General features: G+C 48.5%; 1 long non-coding RNA gene across 1 annotated transcript; it reads right to left on the reverse strand.

Moving 5' to 3' along the window:
- Positions 1 to 1,815: 1,815 nt before the first annotated feature.
- On the reverse strand, positions 1,816 to 10,900 carry LOC311580475. Its single transcript, XR_014773469.1, has 3 exons — positions 9,564 to 10,900; positions 4,191 to 4,677; positions 1,816 to 2,215 (listed from the first exon to the last, which is right to left on the reverse strand). It is a non-coding gene; the product is annotated as an uncharacterized lncRNA (long non-coding RNA).
- Positions 10,901 to 11,292: the final 392 nt, after the last annotated feature.

Raw genomic sequence — 11,292 nt, forward strand, 5'->3', positions numbered from 1 at the left:
AGTCCTGGAAAGCCAAGGCTACACAGAGAAACCCTGTCTCAAAAACAAAAGAAAACCAACAAAAAAGATTGACATCTGTCATTGCACCTGCAGTGCAGATTAGGAGCAAGGTCATACTGAAGAGATGGGGGTGGGGCACACGACGGACAGGGACCCGATGCTTCGAGACCCAGGAGAAAGAACTGTGTCCTCCCAACCCTCAGCCACACACTGAGCACTTCTGACCCCAGGTTCCTCAGTGGACAGAGAAGAGGACTCCCACACTTCAGTTCTGACACTCTACCCAGAAAAGGCTGAACCCACAGATTGAAGGTGCAGTGCCATAGATGGTCCTCACTTCTCAAGCTGCCCCAGGGGTTGCTTCTGGCTCAAGTTATAGATCTGTGTTCCCACAGCGCTTTGCTTTCTCAGGTTGGTCAGGGCAGCTCATGTGCTCAGGGAAACACGTTGCTGATGATCATCCGTGTATGAGAAAGCCTGGTACAAGAGATAGAGTCGAAGGGAAGATTGCTGCAGGGATGTGGCGCTCTCTGAGGCCCCACCCCCTCTAGCATAGCCTACCCGGAAGCTCTCCAGACCTTGTCCTTGGAAGTTTTGTGGAGGCTTCATTAAGAAGTAACATTGCTTGCAGGGCTGGCCCATTCATGACCAGATCCACCTTCGATGCTTTGCTCCATCGGATCACGTGGCTGGTTCCCCTGGCAACCAGCCCCATCTTGAGGCTGTCCAGGGACAAGTCAAGAGTTACCTCTTTACCACAGAAAAATGTGCCTATCTCAGGGAAATTCCACGGATTTAGGGGCCCTGGGTTAGATATGCCAGTAACTCAGGAAATTACAGAGGTCTGAAGATCTCTTGGGTCAGGAACCAGAGTCAATGACCAAATATTAAGAACACAAGATTCTCCCAGGAGCCATGTTACTCAGGAAATCACAGACATTTGTGGATCTCTCTGTAATGGCCAAATTTATATTTCACAGTATCCCAGGCTGTCAGGGCGGGTGGTTAACACGGGAAGGACTGAGTAGATAAGTCATGGGAATCCGAGCCTCTCACCAGCAGAGGTATATAGGAAGTAAGAGGACTAAAGCTACTCACAGTGGGACTAGAATTAGAGGGAAGAGCGATGTTATTTTGGATATACACGGAGGAGTCTAGAAATAACTATAGCTCTAAATGCATACGTTATTAGTCATAGGTACATACATTGGGCATATTTCATATATTCCCTAGCTGTAGGTGTCAGTGGGCCAAAGAACAGTCAGAGAGTCAATAACACATTTGAGGCCCAATTCCTGGCTTGTAAGAGAACCAAAACTCCTTGGAAAATGGCCAGCTGAGGGGCTGGGCTTGGATGATACCAGGTAAGCTTGGAGTGTCTTGCACAGTGAACAAGGAAGTACAAAAGAAGTGATGGTGATCAGCTAAACGGATAAGGAGGCCAACGTGCAGGAGCTACGACTGGCCAAGAGGGAAAATTCTGGAAAATTAGAACAATGAAGTAACTCAGGCGTGGTGGCTGGCACACCTTTAAGCCCAGCACTCAGGAGGCAGAGGAAGGCAGATCCCTGTGAATGCAAGGACAGTCTGGTCTACAGAGCCAGTTCCAGGACAGTTGGAGCTACTGAGAAAGACTCTGTCTTGGAAAAATAAAAATTAAAAATAAATAAATAAATAAAACAAAACAAAACAAAAAAAACCCAACAAACAAATACACAAAACAATGAAGTGATAGATTATGACCCTACTGAATGAACCAGGAGCCCTTCAAGCAATGCAGACACGAAGGCGTGAATAAATACGCTGAAAGTCTGATGAAGGGTAGAATATTTATGTAGCTTTGATGTGTGTCCCCACAAACACTTAATTACAAAGGAAAAAAGTAATATCACAGTGGGAAAGCCTGATAGTCACCAAGGGATCACCTGATCACAGTTACCCATAGTTGTGATGGAACAAATTGGTGTCATGTGTCACCTGCGAGGGTGCGGTGAGAAGAGGCTTCTTTGATAGTTTGGCCAAAGGTCCATGATCTAATTATGATAAGACTATGGTTTTTGACTCTCTGCCCGTCTGTACCTTGGAAGATGGCATTCTGTGCCTTCAGAGCATGGCATCTGAAGAGACACTTGTAGGTGGCACAGCCAGTGGACTCTGCTGCCAGACATCTGTCCTCACAGCGTCTCCATCGCAAGATGGAAAACTCCAGAACATGCTACAAAAAACAAGTGACGCAGAGTCTTGAAAACTGTTGGGTCATGAAAGTCAAAGGAAGGTTACACACATGACGGTGCATACTGGTGGCACTTGGGAAGTGGAGGCAGAAGTTTGAGGCTAGCTTGGGCTGCTACATATGTAGGTATTGTATAACATTGCACATGTGAATATTGTATAAAGTAAAAAAATGACTAAGAAACTATTCAACATTGAAAAAGGCCAAGGGGGCTGGTGAGCTAGCTCAGTGGATACTGTTGCTCATGATGCAATCCCAGAATCCTCATGGAGCTGGAAGGATAGAAAGGACCTCACAAAGTTGTCCTCACGCACTTCATGTACATGTGCATATACATGTTGATACTCATAAAACTGAAACAAAGAACAGAAGACAAAACCCAAGCTGGTGTGATTTCTGGAAGGATCTTTTCACGAAAGCTATTATTAGGGTGAGGAGGCCAGCTTTGTCAGTAAAGTGTCTGCCTTGCTAGTGTGAGGATATGAGTTCGCTCCCCAGGACCCATGTTGGAAAGTCAGGCATGGAGGTGTCCCCTGGTAATCTCAGAGCTGGGGAGGTGGAGGTCCTGAGGCTCTCCAGTCAGCCTCCCAATTCAGAGAAATAAAGTGACACCTAATGACCTGTATACACATACGTAAAGCCCCCCTCCCATGAATAAACCCATTTATTTATTTATTTAGTTTTTCTTTTCTTTTCTTTTCTTTTTTTCTTTCTTTCTTTCTTTCTTTTTTTTTTTTTTTTTTCGAGACAGGGTTTCTTTGTGTAGCCTTGGCTGTCCTAGACTTGCTTTGTAAACCAGGCTGGCCTCAAACTCACAGTTATCCACCTGTCTCTGCCTCCCAAGTGCTGGGATTAAAGGCACGTGCCACACCTGGCTTTTTTTTTGTTTTTCAAGGCAGGGTCTCTCTGTGTTAGCCTTGGCTGTCCTGGAGTCGCCTTGTAGACCAGGCTGGTCTCGAACTCACAGCGATCCTCCTGCCTCTGCCTCCCAAGTGCTGAGATGAAAGGCGTGCGCCAACACCACCCAACACACATTAAGACCAATTACAATGGAGTCTGGAGATCAGGTACAAACTTGTTAAATCCTGATTTAGAGGTTTTTCTGGAATGCTCTGAGTGTTCTCATTAGTAAGAAAAACACATCACAGTTCTAGGGGCAACAGGGCGTCTTCAGAGCTTTGGCTCTACAGGAAGAAGCCGCTGAGTCAGAGCCTAGCATCCAGGATGTTTGTTAGGGAGTGCCTTTGAAAGAGACACCGGTGAAAGAGAAGAGAAGGAAACTAACCCACAGGTAGACCAGCAACCTTAGTTGACCCACGAAGAGCCCAGTGCCACATAGCACTGCCCCAAACCAGCCTGAAAACGTTAGGGTTTGTTTTATTGTTAGGTGTGTGGATATTTGTGTTTTGTGCAAGGTCACGTGTTCATATGCACTAGAAGACCTCAGGTTTGTCTTTTAGGAGCACGCTACCCGCTGAACCACTTCCCTGGCCCAGGCCTGGGTTTATTTTTATTTATTATTTATTTATTTTTTATTTTGTTGGTTTTTCGAGTCATAGTTTCTCTGTGTAGCCTTGGCTGTCCTGGACTCCCTTTGTAGACCAGGCTGGCCTCGAACTCACAGCGATCCGCCTGCCTGCCTCTACCTCTGAATGCTGGGATTAAAGGAGTGCGCCACCACACCCGGCTCCAGGCCTGGGTTTAGAATCAAACCGCTATTGGATGTGAAGGTCTTGATGATGAGGGTAACATTGCCAACGGGACTGCTCCTCTTCTCTCTGGACACCAGGTACACAAGGGGCCCAGGAGACAGCTATTGTTAGCTACCCTAAAGGACTTCTGCTGCATCGCCTGGGCCAAAGAGTCCCATTTTAAGAAGCAGATCCCTTAGCCCTGCAGAATCAGAACAGCAGAGTGGATTCTGGGATTCAGGGGAGTGATAGCAAGGCAGGCTTACCCTTACTTCCACAGTTTGCTTCCTAGGTTCACGCATCCTGCCTGCTGGAGACATAGCATCATAGTAGAAGGTTTTGGGTTTTTTTTTTTAAGTCTCTGTCCCATGTAACCTGAAAAATGGCATTCCGTCTCTGCAGAGTCCGGGGCCTGAGCAGGCGCTGATGCATCTTGTGAGAAATGTAGACAGTAGAGTCCATGTCAGGAATCCAGCGTCATGGTTTCTTTGTTGCAAGTTGAATCCTCTGGTCCGATGAAATGTTCTCAGAGATGCTATGGCTGATGGAATATTCCAGAACCCCAGGGTGATGCCTAAGGGGTGAGACATTCAAACCACTCACCCAAACACTTGTCCATTCCTGTCAGAATGAATCATTCACCAAAGAGGATTCCCAAGTATCCAGCTTTTGTTACCAGATGGATTCTTTTTTGGGGTGCGGGGGTGATAATATACCCAGTCTCTTGCTGGTCGCTTGCTGTCAAGTTGGACCCTGGTAGAAGCAATAAGTAGTTAATTCCTTGTGAGAACCTGTGCTACTGGGCCCAGAAGAGCCTCACTTGGCCACGCGGTCACTTAACACATGCATCTGTCGTGCCAGCAGTGGTGAGGTAACAAAGGCTGACTCAGCTGGCTGAGCAGTTTTATATGAAGGATTTATATCTGTCATGTTGCTGTTCCTTAGGTCTGTTTTACCTCTCTATTCCTCCATCACGCCTCTTTTCTATTGGAAAAAAAAATATTTTTCAAGATGGGTGTACCTGCCTAGTGCCCAGGAAGTGGAGGCAGAAGGATCAGGGATTCAAGATGATCCTTGGCTACATAGGAAGCTTGAAGATAGCCCAAACTACTTGAGAACTTGCCTTTAAAAAAACAAAACAAAACAAAACAAAACAAACCAAGTCAGGGTGCTGAAGAGATGGCTTAGGGATTAAGAGTGTTTGCTGCTGAGCTAAGCATGGTGGCACATGCCTGTAATCTGAGCACTCTGGGAGGCACGCGCACCCGCACGCGCATGCGCGCACACACACTTTTTTCCCACACACTTGTGTGAACAAAAACCTACCTTTTTTTTTGGTTTTTTGAGACAGGGTTTCTCTGTGTAGCCTTGGCTGGCCTGGACTCACTTTGTAGACCAGGCTGGCCTCGAACTCACAGCGATCCACCTGCCTCTGCCTCCCGAGGGCTGGGATTAAAGGCGTGCGCCACCACGCATGGCTAAAGTATCACCTTCATTCTTGTCCTGTACTACAGGCTATCTAGTCTCCATCTGTCGCTCGTGGTGCTTGTAGTCGGCTTGCCAGGGGAGAGTGAGCCCTGTCTGAGCTCTGACTTGCCATGCCTCCCCCGGGATTGGCTTTTTTCAGGAAGCCGACTGAGACAGATTTTAGTGCTCAGGATATTTATTAAAGAGAGCTGTTGGGATCAACATCTGTGGATGGGAGGCGGAGTGGAAGGAAACCGCACTGGGCAGGAGGAGGAGTTGAGAGGAGAGGCCGATTGATGGCCTGAGCTAACCCCACCAGGGAGCCTTGAAACAGAAAGCCTCTGAAACATCACGCTCTGCTCTGTGGGGCTGACGTCCCTGGCTTTTTCTATTTTTGCTGTGACTTGTCAATGGATTTGGGCCACTGAGGAAAAGGTGTATCTCTCTGGGCGAGGGTGTTCTCTGCAGATAAGACAGACCCTGAAGGAAATGATTGTGACAGCTCCTGGCAACCACAGTCTCAACAGCTTAGAATCAGGTTCTTTCTTAAAGAAAAAGTCCAGTGGTTTGGATGTCTACTACAGGCGTCATGGAGGCAGTTTATTCTCTAATAGCTCAGCACATGAGAACACTTAAATGCTGTGTGAGCAGTCTTTCTTTCTTTCTATTTTTGTATTTACTTTATGTACATGAGGTTTTTTTTTTCTGCATATGTGTGTATACTCTGCCCGTGCCTGATAGAAGCAATGTCAGAGGGGGTGTCGGGCCCCCTGGAACTGGATCAGCAGGGGCTGAGCAGAGGCCACAAGGCGTGTTGCTTACTGGCTTGCTCCCCGTGGCTTGCTCAGCCTGCTTTCTTCTACATGGCTGTGAGCTACCACATGTGTGATGGGAACCAAACCCTGGTCCCCTGTGGAAGCAGCAACTGCTCTTATTGGCTAAGCCATCTCCGTGCGCCCCCCCCTCCTTTTTCCTTTTACAGGGTTTGAACCCAGAGTTTTTTGCACGCTAGGCAGAACCTCCACTAAAGTAAGCCACAATCCCAGCTCAGGTGTACAGCTTTTCTCTTAGTCTGAAATGCATCAAAAATAAAAAGCTTTCCCAAAGAGAACATCGAATGGCTGACAAAACAGGAAAGCTGATATTGAAAAGATGAAAATCCATTTGAGTTTGCCAGTCATTGGTCTCTAGGAGACTCAGTGGAAGGCAAGCTTGAAAATAGTTAAGCTTTATCTTTCCTAAGGCAACAAAATGTGTAAGTCTTAAGAATAATAGGGTATCGGGAAAAAAAAGAAGAATAATAGGGTGTCCCGGGTGTGGTGGCACACACGTTCAATCCCAGCACTCAGGAGCAGAGGCAAGTGGATCACTGTGAGTTCAAGGCCAGCCTGGTCTACAAAGCAAGTCCAGGACAGCCAAGACTAACACAGAGAAACCCTGTCTTGAAAAACCAAACCAAACCAAACCAACCAAAAAGAATAATGGGGCGATTGACTGGAGAGATGGCATAGCGGTTAAGAGCACTGGCTGCTCTTCCTGAGGAACTGGGTTCAGTTCTGTCTTACGGCTTCTATTGCTGTGATGAAGAAACACTATGCCCAAAAGCAACTTGGGGGCGGGGTGGCTTATTTGGCTTATGCTTCCACAGCACTGTTCATCATCAAAGGAAGTCAGGCCAGGAATTCAAGCATGGCAGGATCCAGGCAGGAGCTGATGCAGAGGCCACGGAGGGGTGCTGCTTACTGGCTTACTCCCCATGGCTTGCTCAGCCTGCTTTCTTAAAGAACCCAGGACCACCAGCCCAGGGATAACATCATCCATAATGGGCTTAGCCCTCCCGCCTCAATCACTAACTAAGGAAAGGCCTTCTAGGCTTGCCCACAGCAAATCTTACTGAGGTACTTTCTCAACTGATGCTCCCTCCTCTCCAGTACTCTGGCTTGTCTAGTTGACAGAAAACAAGCCAGCGCAGATTCCCTACGCCTACGCGGTAGCTTACAACCATCTGTAACCTCAGTTCCAAGGGATTCACTCAACACCCTTTTCTGGGCATTGCATGGACATGGTACACAGATAGCTATACAGGCAAAACACTCATATTAAAAAAAGAAAAAACAAAAGAGCCGGGCGTGGTGGCGCATGCCTTTAATCCCAGCACTTGGGAGGCAGAGGTAGGCGGATCGCTGTGAGTTTGAGGCCAGCCTAGTCTACAAAGCGAGTCCAGGACAGCCAAGGCTACACAGAGAGACCCTGTCTCGAAAAAACAAAAAAACAAAAACAAAAACAAAAACAAAAAAAGAAAAGAAAAGAAAAGAGACCGGGTGTGGTGGCACACGCCTTTAATCCCATCAGAGGCAGTGGGATCTCTGTAAATTCGAGGCCAACCTGGTCTAAAAGGGAGTCCAGCACAGCCAAGGCTACACAGAGATACCCTGTCTCGAAAAAACGGAAAAAAAAAAAAGGATAGTGGGGCCAAAGTGGGACACCCTTCTTTCCCTACAGCTGGATGGGCTGCAGTGTGTCTCGCCTCTGGGTATGTCAGTCTTTTGACTTTCCACACAGTGTCACTGTTCCTGGGCTGAAGCAGGGCTCAGTGGTAAGCACACTTGCCAACCACGAGTGAGGTCTGGGCCCGTCTCCAGCATCACAAACACTGTTTCTGCTGGGCCTGGAGACACAGGCCTGTAATGGCGTTTGCTGAAGAAGGGGTAGTCCACAAGTTCAAGTCCTGACCAGGCTACAGAGAGAGTTCAGGGCCAGCCGGGGAAACATATTAGAGGACCGGTTTCAAAAGGAAAAGAAGGCTGGGGACACAGTCGGGGGTGTGGCGTTCTTGTTTGGCATGCACAGTTGCTGTTCACCAGCCAGGGCGGGTAGAGCCCATGTGTCATCCTAGCCCTGGAGAGCTGAGGCAGAGGGAGCTGATGTGTGTAGGCCATAGAGTGCGATCCGGTCTCAAAAACCAACCGACCAACAACAAACACCACCACCCCTCTGCTGGCAAGAAATAAAACTACAAATTAGTTTCTGCCTTCTCTCTGTTCCTTTCCCTTCGTCTGGCCTCATGTCATGGAACTTAAGAGTGTGACGATGTGTCTTCCTCAGCGTCCCTGCACTGGGGCTGGGTCTATTTTTAGGGATAGTCTGAGTCACAGAGGGAGGCAGGGAGGAGCCATTTCTTTTCTTCCTTCTCATTCTTTCATGCCTTGCTGTCCGGCTAAGTCACTTTGCAAATGTTGCCTTTCTCTCCTCGCCTCCCCCAAGAAAACTTCGCCTTCTGTCTGTGCTTTGGAAGTGGTATCCGTAACCCTTTAAGAAAGGCTTTCTAAGTGTAAAAGAGATTTTCCTTTGCCCAAATGGACCTCAGGCTAAACTACAGAGCCTGAAAAGCCGTCCTTGAATATGTGGCAGAATTCATGATGGTGCTGCATGCTGGGAATGCAGAAGTTGCCAAGTCACCCTGGTGTCACCCCAGTTGCCCTTCTTAGCTCTGTCCACCATGACTTTCCTTCTGCCTCTCCTGGCCGAGGGCAGAAGGCACACTTGCTTCTGAGGGAGGAGAAAGCACGCCTTCTTTCTGAGGAGAGATGCAGGTGGATTGGTTGGCCCTTTGTCCTTGACGCTGGGCATGTGTCAGGCTTCACTATTCATCGCGTCTTGGAGAAATAATTAAGTGCAAAACAACACACGCCACGCTTTAAAAATGTTTCAATCAACCATGGACGCATTAAACACTAAAAACGACAACTTCCCAACTAAGTTCCCCCAGAAAGTCTGGAGAAAGTGGTTTTGCAATCAGCTCTCTCTCCCACTGCCGGGCATCAACCCCAGACCGCATGTATGTTACACGGATCACAGAACTCCATCCCCAGCTCTAGAAAAAGTTCCACCGAAGCTGGGCGGGGCGGCCCGCGCCTTTAATCCTAGCACTCGGGAGGCAGAGGCAGGCGGATCGCTGGTGAGTTCGAGACCAGCCTGGTCTACAAAGCGAGTCCAGAAGAGCCAAAGCTACACAGAGAAACCCTGTCTAAAAAAAAATGACTACAGCAAGTGGAGGGAGCCCTGGCCAGCTTCAGAAAGCCATGAAGGGAAGAACAGGCTCCTGGCTGGAGACCTGAGCACCCAGGGGTTTCCCTTCCGCATTTCCAGGGTGCTTTCCACACAGTACTCACCAAAGCCTCAGAATGACTCCGAAATTCAGAGAAAAGAGTCGTGAGGTATCTACGCTGCCCCGAGATGAGATGAAATGACTTGCCTCGAGTCAAACCAATAATCAGAGGCGGCAGCGGGGCGTATCCCCCGGTTCAGTGAACGCTGTTGCTCTCAGGACCCCGGATGGACACCAGCAGCTCCCGGTGCTTTCAGAAGTAGAGCTCCCATGAATCACCGCTGCTGGAGGGCAGGAGCCTGTCAGAGACTGCAAATGAGCTCATGTAGCGAAAGTCACTGGGCTGAAAATGTCCTGGAGCTCTCTGCTGCAGTTTATTACTGAGCAGACGTATCCACGTTGAAGAAAAGGTAAATTGCACAGAGCCGTGTGGGTGGACACGAGGGTGCAAATGGGTTCCGTTTTGTACAGCTGAGAATAATTCTTTTAGGCCGTTGGTGTGAAGTGTACTCAAGATGAGCTGGGAGCCACCCTTGTCCCAAGAAGAGAAGCTGAGTTTACATCCGCAGTTGGCTGAAGTCATACAAGGGCCTCCTTACCAAGAAGGCAGAACACACAATGAGAGCGTTATCTTGCTCAAGACAGTGATGACGCATTACTCAGAATCAGGCGTTGAACTCTTCCGGGAAACCTTAAAAGAGGACCTAACAGGTTCACCAGGGCTGTAACACAACCAGGCAGACCCCGGGGTCTGCCGTTCGGATGGAGAAACGTTCCCAAGGCTCACGGGCTGCAGGCTTTTGGGGAGGTGACTAGACCATGAGAGGTCTGATGTCAACACGGAGCTACCCACCGAGGAGCAAAATTAGATGGTACTAGGGTGTGTGTGGTATGCTCTAGAAATAGGGCTAACTTGAAAGGAGTAAGCCACTGGGGATGGGAATGTCATAACAAGGATCTATCTTGTCCCTGGCTCCCTCATTCTGCCTCTCAAAGCCCTGTGTCAACAGCCAGATGGTCGTGGAACCTTGGAAACCGTGAGCCAAATTAACTTGCCATTTTTTTATGCCGGCACTTTGTTACAACCATGAAACACTACTGGCTGGCGAGATGGCCCTGTGGTAAAAGCACTTGCTGCCAAGTCCCTGAGTTTGGGTCATAGCTGGCAAATGTAATATTCATAAACAACTTTCAACCCTTGCTGAAAAGCCTACAACAGCCAACAGCAGAGTCACAATGAGTCAAACCCAGAAGTTTCACGCACACAGCCAGAGAATACCAGACAGGCTGAGTCTTGGGTCCAGCTCAGCAGTCATCTTTGAGGGTTTTTTCCCCCTCCAAGACAGGGTTTCTCTGTGTGGTCCTGGCTGTCCTGGAACTCAAACTACAGACCAGGCTAGCCTTGAGCTTAGAGATGTACCTGTCTCTGCCTCTTGAGTGTTGGGACTAAATGCTTGTGCCATCACTGCCAGGCCATCTCTGAATTCTCTCCCTGCCACCCCCCCCCCATGGTTTTTCAAGACAGGGTTTCTCTGTGTAGCCTTGTTGTCCTGGACTTGCTTTGTAGACCAGGCTGGCCTCGAACTCACAGAGATCCATCTGCCTCTGCCTCCCGAGTGCTGGGATTAAAGGTGTGTGCCACCACGCCAAGCCATTTCTGAATTCTTAATTACCATCTGTTTAGCCAACCATAGTCGGAACAGGACTAGCCACCAGAGACTATCAGCCTCGGTGGAGCAGGTTCTTTAAGCTGTAATTCTAGAAGGCTGGACTCTTCCCAGGGGACAGAGCGA

This window comes from Acomys minous, assembly GCF_964271855.1.
Source record: "Acomys minous genome assembly, chromosome: 13".
Lineage (NCBI taxonomy): Eukaryota > Metazoa > Chordata > Mammalia > Rodentia > Muridae > Acomys > Acomys minous.